Source organism: Myotis daubentonii, chromosome 15 (assembly GCF_963259705.1).
Source record: "Myotis daubentonii chromosome 15, mMyoDau2.1, whole genome shotgun sequence".
In the NCBI taxonomy this organism is placed as follows: domain Eukaryota; kingdom Metazoa; phylum Chordata; class Mammalia; order Chiroptera; family Vespertilionidae; genus Myotis; species Myotis daubentonii.
The window spans coordinates 43,075,845-43,103,436 of record NC_081854.1 but is presented as its reverse complement, the minus strand read 5'-3'; the positions used below and the strand labels follow the sequence as shown (position 1 = coordinate 43,103,436).

General features: G+C 33.9%; 1 long non-coding RNA gene across 1 annotated transcript in view; it reads left to right on the top strand.

The window, feature by feature from the left end:
* Positions 1–27,592, top strand: part of LOC132217401 (uncharacterized) — a 180,027-nt gene that overhangs the window by 128,607 nt on the left and 23,828 nt on the right. The window contains exon 4 of the long non-coding RNA XR_009448888.1: positions 27,204–27,271. This is a non-coding gene — a long non-coding RNA (uncharacterized LOC132217401). The remainder of the gene's footprint in view (positions 1–27,203; positions 27,272–27,592) is intronic.

Genomic DNA, 27,592 nt, shown 5'->3' with positions numbered 1-27,592 from the left:
TTAAACAACAAAAAAGGGAAACTACTAGATCTGTGAGTTTTGCTTCTTCCTTCAGTGTTCTTGGTTTCCTCATTCACCAGAACATAATTTCAGAGAACTTATATTTACCCATGGTCTGGGCCACGTGTCTGATTGATCCTCGCTTTAATTATTAAACAGAATAATAGCAATACATAAATACACACACATACATAGACATACCACACATACACATGCATTAATATGCTTACATATGCTTTTTGAGTACTTAGTTTTTCCTAATCTTTCTCGTGCTCTGGCTTTAATTCATTGTTCATAGACTCTCGTAGAAGTTTAGGAAAAATTTACTCCCAAAATGAAGAAGTGGTTAGTTTATGAAGTTACCAATCTCATGTTTCAAATTTCTTGGTTAAAACACTGACTTCCTTTACTCCTTGAAAGTTCTTTGTGCTGGTGTCAAAACTGTTTAAAGGAATAATGTTTACCATTATTGAATGCTGCCTTTTGGAATATATCATGCTTTCTTTTTCTTGGAATTTAAAGATGCATTCAACTTATAGTAAGGCAATTTGTTTTTTTGTGTTCTCTCTTTTGGATTTTGATTAAGCATGAACAAAATTTTTACTGTGTCACCAGAAAGAGAAAATTCAACACAACTACGTTTTTAAAAAATTGCCTCTTAGAATACCACCAGCCTAAGTAGATAAGTTTTCAGAGATTGAGAGGCCAAGAGAGGCAATTATTGTCAGTGTTAACTTTTTTCTTAGAAAACAAACTCCTGTTTTTTTAAAGTAGCCTTTAAACAAAAAGGATGTTATTTAAAAAATAGATATATCTCCTTTCATAAAACTATTTTTAAAAAAAACAAACACCTCACTCTGTAATATATTTTGATAGTCTGGCTTAGATGGCATTATAAGCCAAAAATTGTTCAAAATCATCACTTACCTTTCTCTCTTGCCTAAGGTTCCAAAGAAAACCTAAGGCCCAATGTAAGTAAAACAATTGAGGTCGGGGTGGGTATGGGGGCGACTGACGAAATTGATATGAGCACATTTTATTTGCAAGACAGCACTAGAGGGCGCTCATCGGCAGGTTGCAAGATAAGGTCTTTCTTAATGGTATCACAGCCTGACTTGGTAATGGAGGTTTGAGGAGCTGGAGTGGGGGGACAGCATTTAACCGTTTTTTAAGATCTATTCTCCCCAAACGCCTAGAAAATCACAATCAATACCAATATTACAATACTATGTCTCTTAAAACACATTCTTAGAATTTTCCATGAAGCCTGCATTTCTTAGAAATTAATAATCTCAATTACGTCTCTCCTTTCTATATGAATTAAAGGTGACATCTATTCTTTTATTTTGTTTTAAAATTAAATATTGTTTCTGTTTATGTCAATATTCTTTTTACATTAGGTGAATAGAAAAAATATCAGTACTTTATTTCTGAAAAAATGAAATATATTTTTTCTCCTCTTAATTTTTTTTAAAAAAACCCTGAAATTAAACCTAAAGTAACATTTTTTAATCCTCCCTAAGCTCTTTTCCTCCACTATAAATGAAAACATTTACCTTTTTTTTGGAGTTTAATTTGAAGCAACCTCTTTGCATACTATTCTAATCCCCATTCTTTTTATTTTATTCTAGTGTAGTGCATGAAAGGAACATAATCTCTAAACATCTTTTGCCTTATAATCTTTTTCTCTTTTTTTTCCTTTTATTTCTCTTACATTTTCATTTTCCCTTTCTTAATACACCATATTATAAGGCTACTGGAATGAGTATAATCTACCTAAAAGTTATTAACTCAGTCTTTCTAACAAAAATTTTGAATATATGTAAACAATTGACATTTAAATGTCTACCCATAATAGAAATAAGTTGACACATTACTAATGATAGTTGCAGTTGAGAAGCGGCAAACCATAGCAATGAAAAGATTTGGCTTTAGTGTTAGATCAACTTGAGTTCCTACTTCCTATGTGTGAGCAAATTATTTAACTTCTGTAGGCCTTAAAGAACTTTATTCAAGACCTTCCAATCTCCAGACTTACTTGAAAACTCAAAATGTCTTTGTTATTCATCTTGGTATTTAATTCATAATAATAAAATGCCTTAAATATCTTGAATACTAAATATTTTTGTCAGGTATATTATGATCTAAAAATCCAACCTTAGCCACTAAATCCTTTGGGGAATTAAATTTATCTCTGGCACAGCATGTTTTAGGGCATTGTAGTAAGGTTACCAATCATCCTTATTGCACACAAGTCCTTTCAGCTGCAAATGACTAAAGTAAAATAAGAATTACCAGTGTAATATCCTATGCTTTTATAGATCCTTATAATGTTCTTTAAACCACTTATGTAATTTTTGACAATTTACCCTTATAATTATTTGATTAAGGTCTATTAAACTACTGGAGTGGGATCTGTGTCTAGTATTACTCTCAACTGAATCACCTGTACCAAAAAAGCTGGCCAGAAAATAATAAATATTGTCACATGAGAGAGTAAAAGCAATATCACTGATAAAAGAATGGCAGTATTCTAGATCTTTAGATATCCAGAAACTTCAGAGCCCTGACCGGTGTGGCTCAGTTGATTGGAACATCAGCCTGTACACCAGAAAGTTGTGGGTTTGATTCCTGGTCAGAGCACATACCTAGGTTTCAGGTTCAGTCCCCAGTTGGGGTACATTGGGGAAGGCAACCAATCAATGTTTTTCTCTTTCTCCCTTCCTCTTGCTCTACAATCAACAAAAATGTGTCTTATGGTAAAAACAAAAAAAGGAGTGTACCATTAAAAGGAATGTACCATTAAAAGGAATGTACCATTTTGCATTTCCATCAGCAATGTATGGCAGTTCCAGTTTTTCCACTTCCTTCCAGCAATTAGGATTGTCATGGTTTGAAAAAAGATTTTAGACATTTTATTAGATGTAGTAGTGGTATCTCATTGTGGTTTTAATTGACATTTCCCTAAGGATTAATAATGTTGAACATTTTCCCTTTTATTTTATTTATTTTCCATCTGAATATCTACTTTGATGAAATGTTTGTTCAAATCTTTTCCCCATTTAAAAATTTGTTTTCTTTTCATTGTTGCACTGTGAGAGGTTTCGTATGCTTTGAATAGAAGTCCTTTATTACTAGTAGCATTGTGTTTTGAAAAGGTTTTCCGTTTGTAGCTTGTCTTTTTCCTCTTAACATTTTGAAGAGCAAGTTTTTAAATTTTAAAAAATATATATTTTATTGATTTTTTTACAGAGAGGAAGGGAGAGGGATAGAGAGTTAGAAACATCGATGAGAGAGAAACATCGATCAGCTGCCTCCTGCACACCACCTACTGGGGATGTGCCCACAACCAAGGAACATGCCCTTGACCGGAATCGAACCTGGGACCCTTCAGTCAACAGGCCGACGCTCTATCCACTGAGCCAAACCAGTTAGGGCTTTAAAAATTTTGATGAGCCAATTCATCAGTGTTTTCCTTTGATGGTTAGTGTCTTTGTTTCCCTTTAAGGAAATCTTTGCCTAATATGAAGTCACAAAGATTTTCTTCTACATATTCCTGTATATATTTTATAGTTCACTCACTCCATTTTGAGAAATGATTGTATAGGTACAATTTATAGGTCAAGGTTTATGTTCCCCTCCACTTCCCTCCCCCCCTCTCCCCCCGCTCTTTTTACATATGGATGCCCAATTTTTTCAGCACATTTGTTTCCCCATTTGAATCAACTTTGGCACCTTCATTAATTATCAGTTGAACATATATCTTAGGGTCTCTTTCTGTACTCTATTCTGTTCTATTGATCTGTAAATATAACTATATGTAAATTCCAAAACTATATTCCTATAGCTTTATATGTGAGTCTGTAAGTCAAAGGACAAGCCCTCCAGCTTTGTTCTTCTTTCGTTCCTTTGCTTTCCAACTAAATTTATCAGTTTCTCTGTTTGAAAAGAATGCTGGAATTCTTATTGGAATTGCACTAAATCTATAGGAAAACCTGGGGGCATCTGACATCTTAATAATATTGAATATTCCAATCAATACATATGATGTATCTTTATATTTAGCTTGGTCTTCTTTAATTTTCCTCAGCAATCTTATAATTTTCAGTATAAAAATCATACACTTTTTGTTAAATTCTTCTTTCTTATTTCATGGGTTATGGTGCTACTGTGGATGCTATTTTTTTATTTCAATTTCCAAATTTTCATTGCTACTATAGAGAAATAAAACTGTAACTGGTTTCTGTATATTGACCTTGTATCATGTTGTCTGTGACTAAGATTGGTTTACATCTAGCATACTGCAGTTAGTTTTCCCTTGTTTCTTCTCCCCCATATTATATTATACTGTTTTCTATTGGATTGAGTATTCATTTAGGGCTCCCCATTTTATTTCCACTACTGACTTAATAATCATACCTCTTTTTTGTGTAGTGATTGCTGTAGGGTTTATTGAATCTGTAACCTAGGTATGTGTCCTGACCAGGAATGGAACCTGCAACCTCCTGGTGCACAAGATGAGGCTACAACCAACTGAGCCACCTGGCCAGCACAAAATGATACAGTCTTTTTTGAAAATAATTTGATAGTTATAAAGTTGAGCACACATTTTAACGGATGACCTAGAAATCCCCATTTCTTAGTATTGACACAAAAGATGTGAAAACTTGGAAAAAGCAAAACTGTAGAGAAAAAAACATATCAACAGTCACCAAAAGCTGGAAGTGGGGGGGATTGACTGTATAAGGGCATGAGGAACTTTTAGGGGTGAAGGAAATATGCTATACTTGGTTGTGATGGTGGTTTCATGACTCAATATATTTGTCAAAAGTTATAGAACTGTACACTTAGGAAGGGGGCATTTTACTAAGTGAAATAAACTAGATACAGAAAGACAATTATCACATGATCTCAGTTATAATGGAATAAAAAAAATCAAACTCATAGTAACAGAGTAGAATGATGGTTACCCGAGGCCAGGGGGTGAAGGAAAAGGGGAGATACTGACCAAAGGGTACAAACTTTGTTATAAGATGAATACTAGCAAGTCTGGTGACTTCATGTACAGCATGATCACTATTTGAAATATGCTATAAGAGTAGATATCAAGTATTCTCACTACACACACACATACACAAATGGTAGTTGTGGGAGGTGATCAGTATATTAGTTTCATTGTAGTAATCATTTTGGAATGTATACGATATCAAAACATTTATAAACCTTACAATATATGCAATATTATTTGTCAAAAATAAAAATCAAAAAACAGGAAAAATTCTACTGTATGTAAATTATGTATCATTAAAGAATTGAGTATTGAAATTCTGATTGTCATCATTGGAGTAAGAAACCATGCTGCAATAATCTCTAATCTATAAACATGAGAACTGTTTTTGCAAATATGGCTTATAAAATTGAGTGCCATCACCACAGGTATTATAAAAGCATCATATATAAGTTATGCTTTTATAATTTTATATAGGCTGTATTATTGGAGACATCTCTGTCACTCAGTGATACTAGTATTTGCAGCCCCACATGTGGTGTAGCTTTTCTTTTGATAGACTATTTACTTCTTTAGGAATTTGTGTACCTGAACCATTGTAATAAGTGGCTCCTATTACATTTATATAGGTAACAGGTGTTTCTATCACATTTTAAATGTTTACTAGCTATAATTAATGATGTATAATACAGTTATAACAGCTAATATTTATTGAGCACCTCTGTGTTTTTAGTGCTTTTTTATTCTTCTATATCCTTGCTAACTTTAAATCTACTTGTTCTATCTATATATTCAGAGTGTGGAAATCATGAATTTATACTTGCGGATGTATCTGTTTCTCATTTCATGCCTATCAATTTTTCCATCCTGTATTTTGAGACTCTGTTATTAAGTTCTTACATATTTAGGACTTTTATTTCTTTTTGATTAATTTACCGTTTTATCACTATGAAATGCTCCTGTTTGTCTCTGATAATATTATTTATCCTGATTTTATTTTGTCTGATAATTAATATAGCCATGTTAGTTTTCTCATGATTTGTTTATGAATGTTATGTATTTTTCAATCCTTCCACTTTTAAATCTATACCTTTGTATTTAAATTGTCTGTTGTAGATAGCAATAAAGTTTTGCTTTTTTATTCATTCTGACAACCTCTGACTTTTACTTGTTTAATCTTTCACATTTAATTTATATTACATTTAATTTATTTTACAGTATCAGTATAGGTGGTTTAAATCAACTACCCTTTAATTTTTCTCTTTGACTCATCTGTTTTTTTTTCTCTTTTTCCCTGCCTTGTCTTAGATTACTTGAATACTTCTACTTTATTCCCTGTGTTGTCTCATTAGCCAAACCTATATATTTAATTTCTTAGTGATTGCTTTGTAGTTATAATACACATCTTAACTTCTTACAATTTATTGTGAAATAATAATTTTCTACTTCCTGTATATTAGAACTGTTTTTATACAACAGTACATTTCTATTTCCCCTTTCTAAACTTTGTGCTACTATTATCAAATATTTTACTTCTACATGTTTACAGACCTCACAATATAATGATATTATTTTTGCTTTAAACTGAGGATCAGCAAACACTTTCTATAAAGGTCAAGATAGTAAATATGTTTTACTTGGTAAGCCACATGGTTGCAATTCAGCCACCAGTCATACACAATACATGAAGGAATGAGGTTGGCTGTTTTCCACTGAAACTTTATTTTTCAAAACAGATAGATTTGGCCATAGCTTGCTTGATTATTGCTCTAAGTAGTCTGCTAGAGTGGTAAAAAAAAAGTTTTAAAAACTTACTTATCAACATTTTAAACTATTTTTGTACACTCTGTTTTAACCCCCATAGATTCATGTTTCCATGTGCTATCATCTTCCCTTCTGAAGAACTTGCTGTAACAATTTTTTTTTTTTTAGTTTAGGTCTTTTGAGAATGAAATTTCTTAGCTTTTGTTTGTCTGCAAATGTCTTTATTTCACTTTCATACTCCAAGTTTATTTTTGCTGGATATATAAGTCTTAAGTTTACAGCCCCACCCCCTAGCACATTAAAGATATTTCATTTTTTATGGCTTAATTGATTTGAAAGAGAAATCAGGAATTGTTACTGTCTTTATTTACTTTTCTATAATATCTTTTTCTTCTAGTGACTTTTGAACTTATTATTTCACTTTTCAACAACTCAATTATGTTTGCCTTGATACAGTTCTTTTTGGATTTATCTTTCTTAAATTGAGCTTCTTAAATCCATGGCTTTATACTTTTTATCAATTATAGAAAATTTTCAGCCAGTATTACTGCAAACATATTTTTATGCTCCTATCCCTTTTCCAGGGGTACTAATCACATATATATTAGATCAGTTGATACTGTCCAATTGCTATTGAGGCTCTGTTCATTTTTTCTTATATCCTTTTTCTCTTTGTGCTTCAGTTTGGATAGTTTCTACTGCTGTGTCTTCAGTTAATCTGCTTTTAAGCCCATCCTAGTGAGCTTTTCATTTTAAATATGGTATCTTTCAACTCTAGAATTTCCATTTGGTTCTTTATTATATCTTCCATTTGTCCCACCATTATATTCATGTTTTTTCCTTATGTCTTTGCACACATTAATAATAGCTGTTTTAAAGTTTTGCCATCATCTCAGTTGTTTCTAGGTCTTCTTCTGATGACTGATTTTTCTCCAAGTATTGAATCATATTTTCCTGCTTCTTTGCATATATAGTCTTATTTTTTTAATTGAATGAGTATTATGCTATTGAGTCTAGATTTTATTGCCTTCTGTTAAAGTGTGTTGAACTTGTATTATCAGGCAGCTAAATTACTTATTGGTCAGTTTTATGCTTTTGAGAATTGTTTTTAAAGGCTGCTTTGGTCAGTCTGCAGCGGTTCTCAACCTGTGTGTGGGTCGCGACCCTTTCACAGGGGTCGCCTAAGACTATCGGAAAACACATATATAATTACATATTGTTTTTGTGATTAATCACTATGCTTTCATTATGTTCAATTTGTAACACTGGAATTGGGGGTCACCACAACATGAGGAGCTGTATTAAAGGGTCGCGGCATTTGGAAGGCTGAGAACCACTGGAAGTATCTTTTACTCAAGAGTTAAGCTTATCCCATACTAGCTAAGGCAGGATCCTTCTGAGAGCTTTAATAAATGTCTTGCATGGGCAAGTCTCTTCATACTAGCTGGTCAGAATTTGGATATCTTCTCATCTTGCGTGAGCTCTAAAAATTGTTGAGTTTACAGTTTCCTGGCAGTTCTTTTCCTGGTACTGAGGAGTTTTACCATACACATATGCAGCTTAGTATGTGGCCAAAGACTTTTGGGCAGAAAGTGTGGGCCAGAATCCCTTGGGAGTCTTTGCTATCTTTCAGGAGTCTGTATGTTTAAAAATACTTTATAATATATCAGGATCCATGAGTTCAAAACTATTTTTATAATTATATTAGCATGTTATTTGCCTTTCTACTTTCATTTACGCAGTAGTGTACAGTGGAGTTTTCTAGAGGCTACATGACATGTAATATTACAACAAATTGGACTGAGAAGCTAATACAAAAATTTAAATGCCTTCTCTTATGCTCTAAAATAAAGATAATTACAAAAAAGAGTAAAACAGTGCTACTACTATAACTATTTTTTATTTTCATAAAGTGCACTTTTTACAAAAATACGTTATATATATAGCTTTTGTTTAAATTGATAAAATTATGAATATTTTAGAAATTTACATTTAACTTTTAATAAATCAAATATTGGTAGATAATCCACATAAATAAAATCTTTCTGAAGTTCTTAATTTTTAAGTAAGTAAAGGGGTTCTGAGACCAAAAAGAAAATTGAGAGCAGAATTTTGGGTTTCTTTCTCATTGGATCTCCCACCTTGTAGGTGCTCTGCATAATTCCCAGGCACATCGGCTTCCCTAAACTTTGTTTCTGTTTCCTCAACTACATGAAACTGCCATGCTTCATTTGGTTCCCCTCCCTAGGCTGTGGTCTGGAAAGCGCCTCCAGACAGAAAGATGGGGGGTTGCCTTATCTATTTCCTTATCTCTGTCCTGACTTTGTCCAGTGTCTACAACCAGTTGTTTCATATACTATGTCCAGCTTTTTCACAATCATCCCAGCATTCTGTCTGGAGGAACGTTCTGGACTAAAGTTTATAGAGGGGGAACCAAGCAGAACATGAACATGAGGAAAATCTGATACCAGAAACTCCATTGGTCATCCAAGAAAGTTGTGAAGTGCTTTTTGATGAACCATCTAGTTCAGCCGTGGGCAAACTACGGCCCGCGGGCCGGATCCGGCCCATTTGAAATGAATAAAACTTAAAAAAAAAGAAGACCGTACCCTTTTATGTAATGATGTTTACTTTGAATTTATATTAGTTCACACAAACACTCCATCCATGCTTTTGTTCCGGCCCTCCGGTCCAGTTTAAGAACCCATTGTGGCCCTCGAGTCAAAAAGTTTGCCCACCCCTGACTAGTTTAATGCTCACAAGAACACTGCAGGTGGGAATTACAATTTTTCCCGTTTTAATAGAAAAGAAATTGAAGTTTTACAAGGAGGTTATGGTTAAGACAAAAACTGAGCTTTGGCAGTCTTCTAACTTCAGATACTTAAATCTACAGTGACTTCCATTGATTAAACCAGTAGTTTTCTAGTGAGTGTTATATGCTAGGTACAGCCTAATACCAAGGAACCCAGCAGTAAAAAAATAGACAAAATTCCTGACCTTGTGTAGTTGATATCCTAGTTAGGAGAAAAGGGGTAAATTTGATAAGTAAGTCATATTTCTGTTAGTTAAGTATTCTGGAGAAAAGAAAGCAACGAAGAATATGGAATAATACTGAGATCGGGAGTGTTGTCAATTTAAAATAGGGTATGAAAGGAAGGCTTCATTGAGGTGGCATTGAAGGAGGTGAAGAGTAAACCAACTAGTGGTATACCAGAAAGCAGACATGGCATATGCAAAGGCTATGCGATAGGAGTGTGCCTGGCAAGTTTGAGGAGGCCAGCATGGAGGAATAGAGCATGAAAGGAAGAGAGGAGTAGTATGTGAGATCATTGAGGCAATGGAGGGCCTGATTGTATAGAGCTCTGTAAAATCTTGTTTTTCACTATGAATGAGATGAGTGAAAATCTCACTGGTGGTTTTTAAGCAGAGGAATGACATGAACAGATTCCTATGGCTGTTTATGTTAAAAACAAACAAACAAACAAACCTATAGGAAGTCAAGAGTATGAACAGGGAGCCCAGTTAGGAATTATTGCAACAATCCAGGCAAACACTGATAATAGCAATGGAGATTATGAAAAGTGGCTTGTTTTCTTCTTGATAAGAATAACCACAATAATAATCATCTGTATAACAGTTGTATTATTTTTGTTGTCATTTGTATCAAATTCCTTAAATTATGCTTTCCTCATTATACATCGTATACCAAAAATTAAGATAGTTTTAAAAATCCTTTCTGTCAGGTGTTATTTCTCTCTTTCTTAGTATTTTACAAATTTTGGTGTATTTAAAATAAATAATCACACACACACAAAAGTTTTGTGACACCATCATTCACAAACTGTTAATCCCATGCTGGTGCTCACTTTACACATACACTCACTGGCTGATACACTCACTCCATGGAACCTATTGTTCACTGTTTGCAAACATTGCCTGAGAATCCATATATTTCCCTGAGGATTAACTCTATAAAGCACAGCTTGTCCCTTCTTACCATGTGTACATGGGAATTATCAGCCTTAGAGCTATCATTTTTTCTGCGACCCTCTTGAGAATGAGACAGTGACTTCCATTTCAGTTTACAGAGAGAAACCTGACATTAGTGGTCTTTTTTCAGAAACTGTTGTTTTATCCCGATATCTAATTTTTTCTAGAGACAAACAAGCAAAATAGCCTTACCTTAAAAGATAAAATGAAGAAAACAAATAGAAAAAGAAAATTATCTGTATGGTGTTCAGTTGTCTATGGACATTTGGCTTATCTAGTTATTAACAACTGGCTTTGAGAGCTCATGATAGCCTCCAGTATTATAGTTTTAGTTTATGTTTTTTATTTTCACAAAAGTGAATTTATATTTGTCAAATTAAGTTGAAAATCTTAAGCCACAATAAATTGGTTCTTAAACCTACTTATTTATTGTCTTCATTAACAGCGTCTTTCATAATGAATCTTTATACCTTGGATTCAAGTTGTTAACATTACTGATTTTCAATCCTTTACTTATGTTGGGTTTATATATCATGTACCATACAAATAAATACTAGTTGCCCTTGTGGCTTGGAAATGTGAAAATACAGAAACTGAGTCCTAATAAATTCTTTCACAACAATATCAAATTACAAACAGCTTTTAGCTGTTATTTTCTGCAGTAGATTTTTAATTTATAAGAGGATTGTTAGGGAACTTAACACTGTGGTTTATTACTATGTGAGTCATAAAGTAATACCCTTCTTATCTTTGACCTTGATTTTTTTTAAAGCCATTAGATTTTGCCTTGTTAAATTTTGCAGTGATTAAATGAACTGAATCATACTTGCTTTTCCCCCATTGAAAATTAAGGAAAACTATAAAATAACACACAGTTGCCAAACTGAAAATTTACTAGGATTCTGACTCCTCAGGGAACAGTGGCTTTTGTTATTTCCTAGAGTGATTTGCTTTAATATATGAATATCTTTATTTCTACTTGAAAGGTAAAGTTTTAACCAAGCATTGCTTTTAGTTATGTTCAATTACAATACCAACTAAGTGTGCATTTTGAGATACAAATAGCTGGGGTTCTTTTAAATTCTTGTTGACTCTATTACAGATGCCCCCTATTTCCCTCCATCTTTGCTTCCCTCCACCCTGTCCCCATCCCTCCTAGGCCTTCAGCACATCAAGTAGCTGTTTTTCTGTTTTGATGAAAATGGGGGAAATGAGGGAATTTATGTACCAAAAATAGTCGATATGCTTTCTCATGAAGACTCTTGCTCTATGAAGAAAGCATCTATTCACGTGGGTTTTCTCTGTGTGATATAATTTCATAGAAATTCAGGTATTACTAACTTTAAAAGTGGGGTTATGAGCAGGGGCATCAGTTGTTCAGTTTTTTGTTTTGTTTGTTTGTTTGTTTTTTAAAAAATATTTTTTATTGATTTTTTACAGAGAGGAAGGGAGAGGGATAGAGAGTTAGAAACATCGACCAGCTGCCTCCTGCACACTCCCTACTGGGGTTGTGCCGCAACCAAGGTACATGCCCTTGACCGGAATCGAACCTGGGACCCTTGAGTCCGCAGGCTGACGCTCTATCCACTGAGCCAAACCAGTTAGGGCAGTTGTTCAGTTTTTAAAAAAACAAACTACCTAGTGATTTAGCTTCCATACAGGCACAAAGGATTTGATCCATAATTTTATTTGACTCACAATGTGTCTGCTATCCAATTTGCAGACAGCAAGTGGAACTTCAAATTCAATTATGTAGAAACCAAATGACTCTTTAAATTTGAAGCCAGAGAATAGAAAGGAAAGAATTCCAAATTAGTATATCCAGAACATAGAGGCACTTACGACTCTCACATAGTCAAGAAAAGATGACTTCCTCCAGCATTTAAATTTATGAACACCTTTAAGGTCTCGACTATTCTCATAAAGGACAAAAAGTAATTCACCCTCTCAGCTAGTTAGTTTATAAAAGAATGTCATATCATCAATTTATCCAAGAAAGAGCCAATATTTCTTTAATAGCAACCTGTTATCTCAAACTCTAGAATGACTTTGGATGGGCAGATTATATTTTCCGTTTTTCTAAGAGAATAATTTCACTAAAGTTTTATCCAGTTAAAGCTTTTTTTCTCTCTTCACAAAACCATTTTCCAAACTGGGCTGAAAGATAATTTTATGTGATAAAGAATTCATAATTTCTAACTGGGGAATGATCTGATGAACAGAAAGAACTCAGATTTGTAATTTTTAAAGAGATTAGGAAATGAAGGTGATGTTATGGAAAGAATATTGATTTAGGAGGTAGGAAACCCAAGGTTTAATCCTGATTCTGTTTTTAAGTAGCTGTGTGAACTTGGATGAATCACTTAACCACTTTACGTCTCAACTAAGGGGATTAGACTAGGTGAGCTGATGTCTGTATAATTCTGTAAGGAAGGGAGTGATATCTTTCTTTAAATATCTATGGCCTTATTTATTAAATAAGAAAACAGTCAGAAAAACTGAGGTAAGGTAGGTGGGTATATAGATCTAACATTATTAATTTGGAACTGAGCACCCATAAAGTTCTTGCCCAAGAGTTGTGTGTACTTTGCAAACCTTTTCCCTATATTAGATAGTGATGGAAGGATCAGAGTGAAACTATACATTTTGTTCACTGAAAGCCTTTAGCATATACAACAGCTTGAGTTGGTGTGACATTACTGGCTACCATGTCCTATTTTGCTAGTCTTGAAATTCATAGCTAACTTAGGGATTTTCTAAAGCATTTGTACTCTCCATTCTTTATCAATCACTGACAGACTCATTGTTTTATAATGTACTTCTCAGCAAGCTGTTTGCGACTCATCGCCTGCCTTGCTTTATAGTCTATAAATATTTAATTCTTTAATAAACTGCTTATATTTAATGTAAAATGACTGATGGTATTCTCTCTTCCCTCTCTTAATAGTGCTACTATTTGCAAAAACAATTCTTATTTTTTTCCAAATAGCAATATGTTTCATAAATGTTTGACTTTCCCTTTCTAAGTAGCAATTTATTCTGGGAGGTTGGTAGAATGACAGGCAGGAAAACAGCCCCTTGCTCCTGAGAGAACAGCATAACTCTTCCCTCACCCTCACCCCTACCAAGCTGCAAATTTATGAGGGAAAGAAGATGGACTTTGGGACTGTAGCAGAGAGCAATCACCCTTCTCTACAGACCCCGTGTTCAAAACAGCCTTTAAATCTGTAGACTAAACGAATGATTACAATAAGCAAATATGGTTCCCTCTTTTCTCGGACATCCTTTGTTTAGGGGAATCATAAAACATAGTCAGGGGATAATATACTAACACTTTAATGTTCTCATCTTCTTTATAACTGTGTTTTTTATTTTTGAATGTTGGCTGATTTGCTTTCTGTGTCGTGAAATGGTTTTTAATGTTTAATGTCTCATTTTTTTTAATTGGATAAGTCAGGCATTTATGGAGTGTTTATTGTGTGCCCTACACAGCTGTTTGGATGTCTTCAAGCAAGCTACTATTATTTTTCTATGATATTTCATTATAATTTATAAACCCCTAACAATTCTGAACTCCCTTAGGGGAGGGCAGAGAGGATGAATTGGGGAATGCCAGAACAAATAATGTTTCTTTAGTGCCTACCACTAATCAAGTACGCGTATTATCCCATGGCGCCAACTCAGTTCTGCATCTCTTTACCAAGCTGCCTTTCACTTAGCATACATTCTAAATTTTCTGCTAAAATCCACTATATTTGATCTGGAAAAAGCATGAGGAGAATGAAGGTAGAACATTTGTTTACTAGTTTAAACATCTTGATTTACATTCTACTTCCACTATGTATTAGCAATTACTTTAGGCTTATCACCTAATCTTTCTTATCTATAATGTGGGCATAATATAACTTATATAGTTTATACAAACACCTAAAAAAATGGGCCTTCAAGTAACGTTAATTCTTTGTCTAAATGTTTCACTCTATCTAAATTTCAAGAAAAAAAAAAATCAGCCCTAGCCAGTTTGCCTTAATGGATAGAGCATCAGCCTGCGGACTGAAAGGTTCTGGGTTCGATTCTAGTCAGGGGCACATGCCCAGGTTGTGGTCTCAATGCCCAGTGGGGGGCGTGCAGGCAGCTGATCAGTGATTCTCTCTCATCATTGATGTTTCAGTCTCTCTCTCCCTCTCCCTTCCTCTCTCTGAAATCAATAAAAATATATTTTTAAAATATTAAAATGAGTGAATGTTGTTAATGCAAAGATGGTAGCTATTTTATGTAAATAGGATATATAATTTTGGTCATTAATTTAAAATCATGATGGATTGCTTTAAGCAAGAAACACTATATTGAGGCTCCTTGTTTAACTGACAGCACACATTTATGAGGAGACTCATTAGGATCTTTTCTTCTGAAGCAGAGAATTTTTATGCAAAACTGTAGGTCAAGCTTTTATCCTTGTTCTTATAATCCATATGATCAATCTCAGCAAGCTAATTTGCTTACACAAGTCAAATTATTCCAGCCACAAGTTCCCTGCACACTGCTCCATTTTATATACTATTTCTTATTTCACAGATATCTTTCCATTTTTATTTGGCATTCACATCACAAATGTGCTTCCATTTTTTTCTTCCTAAAAGAAAATAGCCTGTGATGTTCTTAATAAACTTTTACCCTATTTAAACATCATAAATTCAAGCCTGTGTAGGTGTAATCTGAGATTTCCTAATGAGTTCCATTTTCCCTAGTTGTACTATCTAATTTAGACTTTCACTTCTACCTATTTTCCTGACTTGATCTATGATATAGGACCAGTCATTGTCTCATATCTAATTATTTCCTTTGCATGTACGTTTTATTGAAATGTTATGAAGGTCAACGAGAAAGGATAGATAATTTTAATTATAGCAGTAACATTATTATTATTACTATTATCATAATTGATTGAGTTTCTTCTATATACTAGATATTGCTTTAGGATATTAAATTATTTTTCCTTAATCTTATGACTCTATTAGGTCAGAATTTCTAATTCACAGATGAGGAGAAGGAAGCGTATACAGGTTAAGTAGGTTACACAAGGTCACATAGCTAGTAAGTAAATAAAACTAAGATTCCAACTGAGTCTTACTGATTCCAAAGCCTGTTCTTTGCCATATTGCCTTTGAGAAGCTCAGCAATTTTTTTTAGAAAGTGCTGTTTTTATATTGTAAAATAATAGGCATAGTTTCTCTTTTCATTTTAAAAGTGCCATTATTCATAGAAAAAAACTAGCAGCAGTTTCTGTTCTTATGATACCATTCTTTTAAAAGATACAGTGTATGTGAAGGTGCTTTGTACATGGGAAAATCCTAGACTTATATAAGGTATAATTAAAGTAGTAATGATTTGAAGCACTTTTATATAACCTCGTCGGTAATTATGACATTTTTTATCCCAAATATAAGTACATCTTGTTCTATGTAAGAAAAGTTTTTCTGAAAATTTGAAAGTAATTTTTTCAATTTTAAAAACATACTATTTTAAACGTATAAAAGAGCTTATTTCTGGTGAAGCCTGTAACAATAATTAGTTTATAATGTGACTAATTTCCTAATTATCTATTTTGAATCTTGAATTTTTTAGCATTAAAGTTTCTAAAGAAGGGAGGTCTTACATAATGTTGACCGACACCTATAATCTCTTGAAATAATTGCCAAAAAGACACTATGGGAAACCTGCTAACTTATTTTTGAGGTCAGAAACCATTTATAACTAAAGCTACACATTACAAAATCCCTAGGTGTATGTTAATCCAAAGCCTGAATTATTATTCTTACACATCAATGTCCACTAAAAAATGGATATATTTTGTTAGAAAAAATTTTAAGCATCCATAAATCAGTTCATATATTTCATGTATGCAGTGAACAGATATATAAACATGAACAATACTCAGATTTGAAAGATTATGAGAGGATATATATTTTTGTATTACTTCTCATTCACTTTCAGACAACCTAAAAATCTAATTATCTCTTAAAATAGTATTTTTCTTCTTTTTTTAAACCCAATATAAATTTCTAAATCTTCTTTGGCAATTCATTCTTAATATAGGACATCCTGCACTTCATAAGACTAAATTCTTTATACTGTATTTGTTAATTATACTAACCATTTATTTTAACCTTTTGGTAAATAGTATTTCTGCTTTCATGAAATACATGTATTATGTATGTATCTACCTGCACATATAAAGAAGCACACATAATCACTGTGATAATGAGTTAAAAGTCATGTTATTAATTCCTGAGTTAATTGCCACTTGGTTGCAATTTTTTCTGTGATCACAAACTACATTCCTTACTCTAGACATGACATTCATTAATGATCAGTATGTCAGTGGGGGGCAGAATTTGAGTGGAAACATGATGAAAAGCATCTGGGTAAGCATAAAACTAGGGATTAGAAGTAATTGTTTGGGGTGGATATTCTATAATTTGAGTGATCAAATAAAGAATAGATATTTCACAATCCTGATTCAGATCCTAAAAGATATACAAACTCATGATATAATAATGATCATATGGAGTCAACTATTCAAATACACATCCAAAATCTTATTCTACTAAAAGTAAAATTTCTGATGTATTCATGCTTTGCCTTGCTAATATTGCCTTGCTAATAATTTGCTTCCTTGGTAAATGGGAGAAATGATAGGGAAACTAATCATATGAACCTAATTTTGATCAAGTGAGAATTTCTCAGAGAGGTAGAAAAAATTATAACCCTGGAAGAAAGTAGTCATTTAATCTTAGAGCCTAAAGTAGCCTGGAATGGTGAATATTGAACATAATTAGACATATGCCCTATAGCTACCTGTCCAATGAGTTAGCCTCTTTAATTAAAATTAAATAAAATTAAAGGTTCAGTTTTCAGTTATACTAGCTAGTGGCTACGCTATTAGACATCACATTTCTATAGTTGCAGAAAGTTCTTTTGGATAATGTTATCCTAGACTTCAGAAAGGGAGATTATAAAATATTCATATTAAAGATAATATAACTTTATGGATATTATCTCTAAAAAATAACTTAAGAAAAAATAGGAGGCCCTCCAAAATAATACTAAAATTGTCCTTAACGCATAGCACATTGTAATGTAATTGGCGTATTGCTATTTTGCAAACCAGTCTTTAAGGCAAGAGTGCATCTGTCTGTTTCACTATATCTGGTACATAGTAAATATTTTGGTAAGAACTTAGTAATTGATGAATAAAATAAAGAAATTGTTGGGGGGGGGAAGGAGGAGATAAGTAAACAAGAGCAATATGATCTCATTGTTTAGTTAATAATGATTGCATATAAAAGATATGAGGGGCATATAAGAGAGAGAATTTGGGGATTGTTTCTAGGGAAACGTAAAACAGAGAGACTTGCAGGATTTCAATGTTTTGTTAAGAAATTACTGGGGCCCTCGCCAGTGTGGCTCAGTTGGTTGGAGCATTGTCCCGTACACCAATAGGTTGCAGTTTCAGTTCCCAGTCAGGGCACGTACCTAGGTTGCGGGTTCAAACATTAATGTTTCTCTCTCTCTCTAAAATCAATAAGCATGGCCCTATTTGATGTGGCTCAGTTGGTTGGGTGTTGACCCATGCACCAAAAGGTTGTCGGTTCAATTCTCAATCAGGGCACATGCCCAGGATGCAAGCTCAATCCCTGGTAGAGAGTGTGTAGGAGGCAGCCAATCAATGTTTCTCTCTCCCTCTCCTTTTCTCTCTCTAAAAGTCAATAAAAATCTTTGAAAAAAATAATATCAATAAGCATGTCCTCGAGTAAGGATTAAAAAGAAGAAGAAATTACTAAGAGAGAGTAAGAGGGATGGAAGGAGAGAGAATGAATTATCTTTTCAAATTCTTTTTCTCTGTCTTCTCTGTCAATAAGAATGGCCTTCAGATAAGGAAGGACAAGAACAATATTTTTAGTGGGAATTGTAGCCCAAGATCAGGGAAACAGATTAAAATAGAACAACTAATTATTAGAATTCAAGTCCCCTGTCTCAGATATATTACATCAAAGGTACTATGCGAATTTGCAGTTGAGTTTGAAGAGCTACATCTGCAGTTGAGCTTGAAGAAGTGCAGATGTTTTTGAGAGACTATGCAGATTAGGACAGGTGCCAGAAGCCTGAATAAGAGGAAAAATCATTCCCAGTTTTCAAAAAAGTTGTGTTAATTTTAAAAACAGAAGTTATTTTTTTAGGCATTGGAAAAGGGAATTTTGATCAGTAGGAATAAAAACAGCTTCACAAAGAACAAACGTTCTCACTTCATTTTTTCATGGCATTATTTCAGAGGGATTCTATAATCAGAGTATATCTCAGACTTCCTGTTTTTCTTGCCTAGGATAAGAGGCAAAGAAGTTGAGCAGAAAGCTGCTGAAAGCCAAATGGAGCTTTCAGCATTACAGTGCTGGGAAGACAAAATCACAGTTCATAATCTGTCAAGGAAATGGGACGTAGGAGATGAGGTGAACCAGATGTAATCCGAGCATTACAAAGATTACAATCTAGCTTTAAATTGATTTACTCTCTTTTTGAATTGAGGTGGCCTGTCCTTGTTCTACCCTACCACCTCCCAAATGATAGGATACATTTTTTTTCAGACTAAAATGTCACCATCGAGAGCCTTTAAAATTTCCACACTCAATGTCTTACACCCATTCAGTACTTTTCAGGAATATCAAGAAACAGGACAAGGCAGATGTGCCTCGGTGTGCTTTTCTTTATGTTTATCCTGCTGGGGGTATCTGTGGCTTAAATGAGAGTAAAGAAAGACATTATTTCATACAAGCAATAGTAAGCCTTTCAGCTGACTTCTCAACAGAAATGATGGAGGCCAAAGCCAATGGAATGACATCTTGAAAATGCTAAAAGAAAATAACTGGCAATCTAGAATTCTATACTCAGTGAAAATATCATTCAAAACTGAAGATGAAATAATTTTATAGACAAACAAAAATAGAGACGTTAGCAGCAGCAGACCTGACTTAAAAGAAATACCAAAGGGAGTTATTTAGTTAGAAGAGAAGTGATCCCAGAAGGAAACATGAAGTGGAGAAAGGAACAAAGAACAATGCACAAACTATAAATGGAGAGAAGTGTAAATGAATCTTGACTGCACAATAAAAAAATATTTTGAGGTTTAAAATATATGAACAATAAAAGACGCTTTAACAATAACATAAAAGGCGGCAGGGTAAGCAAAAAGAATAATTTAAAGTTTTCTCGTATTTAAGAAGTGGTAAAAGTAACAAATTGTAATAAATAGATTGTAGTAAGCCAGGATAGTGTTGCATGTTGTAATATTTAGGGCAACATTTAATAGTAAAATAAAAATTAATAAGCTAATAAAAAGAAAATTGAATAAAAATACAGTTAATCTTAAGGAATGCAAAAGAGAGGAATAAAAGAACATAGAACAAATAGGAAACAAATAAGGGGCTATGTTGGTAATTTTAAATATTAAATATAAATTGACTCTGCAGTTAAAAGAGAATTGTCAGATTGGATAAAAGATAAAATCTCAAAAACAAAATAGGTTGAAAGTAATAAAATGAACTATAATCCCATTATACCAAAATATAACTAGAACAACTGTATTAATGTTAGACAAAGTAAATTTTAAGGGAAGAGATAAAGATGTATGTACCATAATTATTAAAAGTTCAGTCCAACAGAATATAATTCTTAATCGGTATGCATTTAATAACATAGCAACAAAATATATGAAGCTAAAATTGACAAAACTAAAAAACTATGCACACAAATTCACATCATATTGTAAGACTTTAGCATATCTCTCTTGTGGTAACCAATAAAACAAGTGCACAATCAGACAAAACATTAATAAGAATGTAAGTGAATTAAACAACATAATTATCCAATGTAACTTAGTTTTATGTAGAACACTGTGCCTAACAATGGCAGGATTCATTCTTTTCAAGTGGACATTTACCAAAATTGCCCAGAAGACAATTCTCAAAAACAGCCAAGAGAGTTAAATCATTCAGAATACACTGTGACCATAGAGATCTGGAAAGCAATAACAAGAAGCTAAAAGTAAATGACAATAAGATAACTAAAATTTGGGGGAATCTCTAAAGATGCGGAATTTAAGCCATATACTTATAAATAACCTATAGGCCAAAGAGGAAAGTATGGTGTAAATTAGAAAATGTTTTGAACCACATGATAAAGAAAATATGACATGAAAACCCGGTGGGTGGTTATATCTAAAGCTATGCCTAGAGGAACATGGATAGCCTTTAAATGAATGTTTACAAATAAAAAGAGGCTAAAAATCAATGATACAAATAAATGCTTAAGAAATTAGAAATAAAATAAAAAAGGCAACATAAAGGAAGTAGAAAGAAGAAAACAATAAGAACAGAAAATAAATAGAAATCAACTGTTTAACACAGGAAATGAACAGTGGTACAATATGCATTCTTCTCATGCACATAAGATTTAAAAAAAGTACACTACATGTTGGACCATAAAACAGGTCCTGAGTTAAAATTATACAGAATATATTACCTGAACACAGTGGTAGAAATTCATAGTAATAAGATACCTAGAAATTCACAGTAATAAGATTCCTAGAAAATAACAATACTTGGAAATTAAACAGCATACTTATAAATAACATGTGTCCAAGAAGAAACTATAAGAGATTTTTTTTTAAAAAATCTCAAGTAGGCTAAGGCTCCATAGCTCAGGGGTTAGAGCACTGGTCTTGTAAAAATCTCAAGTAAATAATAATGAATACACATCCATGAAAGTATATGGGATGCAATGAAAGCAGACTTCAGAGGGAGATGTATAGTTCTACACATCTATATTTGAAAAGAAAAGTATAAAATTGATTAGCTAAGATTTGTCCTTGTGAATCTAGATAAAGGGAAGCAAATTAAACCCAAAGTAAGTAAAAGAAATTATAAAATTAAGAGTAGAAATCAAAAGAAAATCATCCAGAAGTTGATTCTTTAGAAAGATTAATAAAGTTGATTGTTAAAAGACTGATCAAGAAAAAAATCACAAGTGAAAGAGATGATATTACTAAAGTTTTAGCAGACAAAAATAGGCTAAAAATACAATATTATGAACAGCTTTGTTCCTATCAATTTAGTAACAATGTTTTGATAAAAGGCATATAAAAGTCAGTCATTATAATTCATCATGCTTACAACTTTTGAGTTGTGATTGTGTTGTTTTTTTAAAAAAAAAAAACCAACAAAAAAGGCATTTGGCAAAATTTAACAACCATTATTTTTTTTAAATCTTAGCAACGAGAAATAGAAGGAAACCTTATCCGCTTTTCAACAAATTTCTTGAAAAGCACAGCTTACCAAACTTAGCACAAGAAATTGAACATCTGATTTCTAGATCATTTTCTTAAAAATCAAATTTATAATTGAAAAATTTCCCATAATTTCTAGGCCTGAAAGCTTCACTGGTGTATTCTATCCAACATTTAAGGACAAAATAATAACAATTTTACACAAACTTTCCCAGACTATACAGGAGGGGACCCTATCCAATTTGTTCCATAAAGCCAGCAAGACCCTGATAACATTACCTAACAAAATCATTTCAAGAAAAGAAAATTATAGGTCCTAACCAGGTAGTTCAGTTGGTTAGAGTGTTATCCCCATATGCCAAGGTTGCGGGTTCGATCCCAGGTCAAGGCTCATACAAGAATCAACCAGTGAATACATGAATAAGTGGAACAATAAATCAATGTGTTGTGTTTTTTTTTCTTTCTCTCTCTCTCTCAAAAACCAAAGAAAATAATAAATCAATATCTCTCATGAACATGGATTCAAAAATGTTTTCCAAAATATTACAGACATCAATGACCAAGTGGGGTTTGTCCCATGATTGCAAGGTTGGTTTAACATATAAAAGTCAGTCATTATAATTCATCATGCTTACAACTTTTGAGCTGTGATTGTGTTGTTTTTAAAAAAAAAAAAAAAAAAAGGCATTTGACAAAATTTAACAACCATTATTTTTTTTAAATCTTAGCAACGAGAAATAGAAGGAAACCTTATCTGCTTGATAAAAGGCATCTTTCTTAGTGATGAAAGACTGAAGTATGTCTCCCCTAAGTTCAGGAACAAGTAATGATGTTCCCTAAGATGGAAAACAAAGCAAAAACATCTAGTTTCAGCACTCACCACTTCTATTCAGCATTGTACTAGATGTCCTCATCAATGCAGTAAAGCAAGGTAAAGAAAAAAATGAATGGATATGCTTACTGAAAATGAAGATGTTAGGCTATCTATTCACAGATGAAACTATTGCACTTGCAGAAAATTCTAATGAAACTTTAAGAAAATATCATTTGTATAAAAAAATAGAGGGAAATATATTAATGTCTTATTAATATCTAGGTATAATATAGTAGTATCTGAAAGGATAAATAAGAAACCAGTAACAGTGATTACCAGTTTGGGGGTGAGGTTAGAAAATCATGGCTAGAATAGGGGAAGGAAGGAAACTTTGCTTTCTAATAATTTAAATTATTGACAATTGAAAATAGTTAATGCATTACATATTCAAAAATATAACTTATTGTTTTAAAAAATGACTGAAAGTTGGCATTACCCTGTCAACATCGTAAATAATAAGCACCCATCAATTACCATAGCCCTCTACGCAAACCATGATAGAACTCTCTTATCAGACTATAGATATCATGCAACACGATCATCATCTCAGAATTACACATACACTTTTAAAGGAACCCTTTCTTGGCTCTGTTATGAACTGCATTAATATGAGCTGTAGTTTGACTTTTAATTATTGATAATTCATAATCTATCCACCATACATACCTATTTAACGTTTTCCTACTAAACCTTTTACCTGTATCACTATTTAGTAGTAGCAGTAGAGGTTAAATGTTATTTTCTTTTCCTTATTTTCTTAAAATACTAACCAAATCACTGAAATAATAATAATATAGCAACAATAAAATACATAATTTAGTGTTTGTTATGTGCAAATAATTTGCTAAATTCTTTATATGTTTCAATATTTAATAGCCATAATTCTGTCAATGGGTCAGAAAGATAAGAGGTTAAAGGCCTGATTCAGATTCAGATTAAATAGCCATTCTCCACATAATTTATTCATTGTACTCTGTAGTTTGTTATACTGTACCAGCTGAGAATCATGTAAGTTGAAAAATGAGTGAGTGTGTATTTATAAAGGAGACTCATAAGTGGAAGTTTTAGAGTTTAACAGGTAGAGAGTGGCAGAATTTAGAACATGCTTATACGCTCATATATAAAGAGACCAGTTCCAGGTCAGTATTATGCCATCAAGTAGACATTTGTGCAGGTACACATACCAAAGCAAAACAATCTTTGTCTTTCAGTAATTTCAACAGAAATATAAAACAGTTTTAACCTGTGTTATTAAAGTAATTTGAACTATGTCCACCTGACCAAGAGACGTAATGAAATCTCTTTCTATCTTTTTTTCTGACTGCTGCTCCTTGTTTTGGTTTTCTCTATTAATCCTTTGAGGCCCTGAGTAATATTCCAAGTATTTCTATCAGTTCTGATTTTACCCAATAGGCTCATTCACTATTAGTTCATCTCTGTTTATCGTAAACATGCACTAATCCACGCTGGTAATTTCAACATTCTGAAAATGTTAGAAAACCACAGTATCTTTACTCCAAGAAATAACTGGCATGAGCATTGTCAGGCCTGCTTAAGCACCTGGACGATTCCATCTGCTTTTTAGCAATACTAGTATATAGTATGATAGCACCAAGAATTCCCTCTGTCACAAATACCTGGACCAGGAGGCACTCTACTGCATCCCCATATTAGGAGTAGCTGTGCTTTTGGCTTCCAAGCTGTAGACAGCTGGGGAGTGGGGGGCAGGCACCAAGTTGCCGCTGCTTTCCTCAGCCTCAGACCTCAAAAGGCCTGGTTCGGTGCTCATCTTGGTAAACACTGATAGCTCCCTGCAGTAGGAGCCCCCATCTGAGACTAATGAAGCACAGATGGTTTCTGAAAGCCTCCTGTACTACAAAATATTATGCTGTGGCTCTGAATATACTCCTCTTCATATATCCTCTCGTCTCTCCTCCCTTCCATATCCGTGCCCTTGTGTAGTTTCGTTTCCATTAGAAATGCCGTTTGGGCAGCAAATTTCACAAATTGGATCCATCTCGATGCTGCCATGCAAAGAAAACACATCTGTCTGACTCTTCATTTAAAATAAGGAAAAAATGAAATAGAAAAATGCTGTAGCCACTCTGAGCTATTTCCTAATGAACCAGTTTGTCCCATGAGCTGTAGTGAGGAGCTGCTTGTCCTCGGTGAGAACTCTTTATGCATATTAATATTATGCATGTTTTCCATGTGACTCCTTCTGACTTGCCCTCACCCCATCCTTTGAATTCATTTAAATAAAAATAATTTATGTGGACATTCCTTCAGTCAGGATTTTCTCTTCCCCTTTCTTAAAGACATCCATAATATTTCGTTGATGCTTTCCATCCAAACTGAGTCGTTATGCTTTGCATATCATTAGGGCTTTATAAAGAACAACAGCGACATCTGCATGTGCCGCAGTGCCAAGGAGATAGGAAAAACACCGACCGAAAACAAACTGTGTTGGCTTGGAGGCTGTCTGGCTCTCTGTCTCCCAAGCAGCCCGCCACCACCATGGATAGGAGTAATTGTACAGTGTAATCACATCATGCCTCATCTGAATATTCATAGCCGAGACAAAGCTTTGGAGGATAAGGGAGATAATTTAAATATAAAACAGCACCTCATTTCCAAATCAAGTTGTGCCAGTTAGACTGTGCACCAGGATTCAATATTAAATCAACATTGTTTTACAGTTTGGAAAGTAGGAGTGAGGAAGATGAGGGCGGAGAGAAGAGACTCAAAAGAAGGGGTGACATTATATTCTCATTCTTGACTGAGGAAAAACAAGACAACAGCAACAGAACAAAAATACTTAAAATGATATCTGAAGAGTCACCAACAGTGTCTAACCAGCTGCTGTTTTACCAGGAATGAAATAGCCTATTGAGGGAGCTTTAAAAGCTCTCAATTAATATGTTGTGCATGTATTAGATACACAAAGAACTCACTGTATTCCTTCTCTCCCCTCAAATCCCCCCAATAACACGCATATTCCCTAACCACCACCTTTCTCTCCTGTCAGATACAGAAGAAAAAAGATCAGAGCTACAAAATAATTGACTAATCGCTTCAAAAGTGACAACATCACTTTTCGAAAAGAAACGACAAAAACAAACACATACAAAAAGGTGACTGCTCATTAAAGGAATAAATTACCGATGCTTCTTCATTCTCTTTAGTTCACTACCCCCCAAAAGAAACAAATGTAATCCACATGTTAATATTTCTTGCCTTCGTTTTCCTTTAATATGATGCTCTTTATTATTTTTTGTGTGTGTTGGTATTTGTAGAAGCCTCTGCCACTGCATTCCCCAAAGAGCTACTAGTTTCAACCCACTGGAGTTTATATTCCTTTAATTGTCTAGTGCGGGAACATTTCTGCTGTTTTTAAAAATATACCGCTCTGCAGGAATTAGAAGAATCCAAGGTTGTATCCAACTTCAAAGGTTTCCAAGTCATAATGATTTTAGAAAAAGTAGAAGACAGATCATGGAACACGTCCCCGTTTGAAGATAAGCATCATAGGGACCTTTTTTCCTTCCCTCTCTCCCCAACTTTGTACTTCTCCTGGCTCTGAAAGCCCCTCGCTAACACGGTTTAATGATATGCAAATGAAATATGCATAAAACCATTCTACTGTATGATTATTAAACACTGGAGACATTAACAGCAGAGGCTTCACTCTTTGTAATAATCCTTCCCGACCATCCACTTTGATTGCGGAGTTATGGAAACCCATAGCAGTTGGCAGAGGGTGAAAGAGAGAAGGAAGGAAAGATGCAGGGACATATCACCCATCTCGGTGCTTTTCCCACTCCAGGAGAGGTTCCCCCCCTTTGTACTGCATTCCTATTGCTGTCTTTTGTAATCCATCCATGCAGTCGCACCAGAGCGATTAACGAAAAAAACCTCTTTTCTCTTAATGTCTCAAAGCTCATTAGCCAAACGATTATTCCTCATTAACAGCGAAAGCTCATTCATTAAAAGGAAGAATATGCCAAAAAGATGCCAGCCCGGTTAATCCTGAGTCCCGTACTGGGCTGTAAATCCCATACTACTTGTATATTCCATGCGAAAGGGACACGCGCCAATCCACATGTTTTTTTTAAAAAAAGAAAGAAAAAGAAAACAGTTTGTGTGTTTTGTAAAATCCACAAGAGCAGCAATTAATATTCCCATTGAATGACTTTATTTTTTTTTTTGTCTCTCCCTTTTGTTTCCAGCGCCTGCCCCTGGCTCAGCGCCCGGTGCCAACAGAACACCTTTCAAGATCCACAGCAACGCCGACAACGTAAGTACCAGCCGTTTCCTGAAACCCTTTTTCAGATTTTTTTTAACAAACTACTAAAACATAGACAGAGACCGGCCTCTTTTCCCTTCTTCTCCCTTGCGTTATGCCACCAGGGTTTCCTAAGTAGCACCTTCCAAATCCATCTGCCTTCAAGTTTGTGCATGTCTGTGTAGCATGCCTCCTCCTCCTTCACTCCCATAGTGGATCTTGTAAAAGGGCTTCAGATCGGCCCCATTCATCTCCCTGGTGATAGCAGTGAATGTAGATAAATCTCTGACTGCCTGCTTGCTGCTGGAGTATGATTTTTATTTTGTCTTCTGT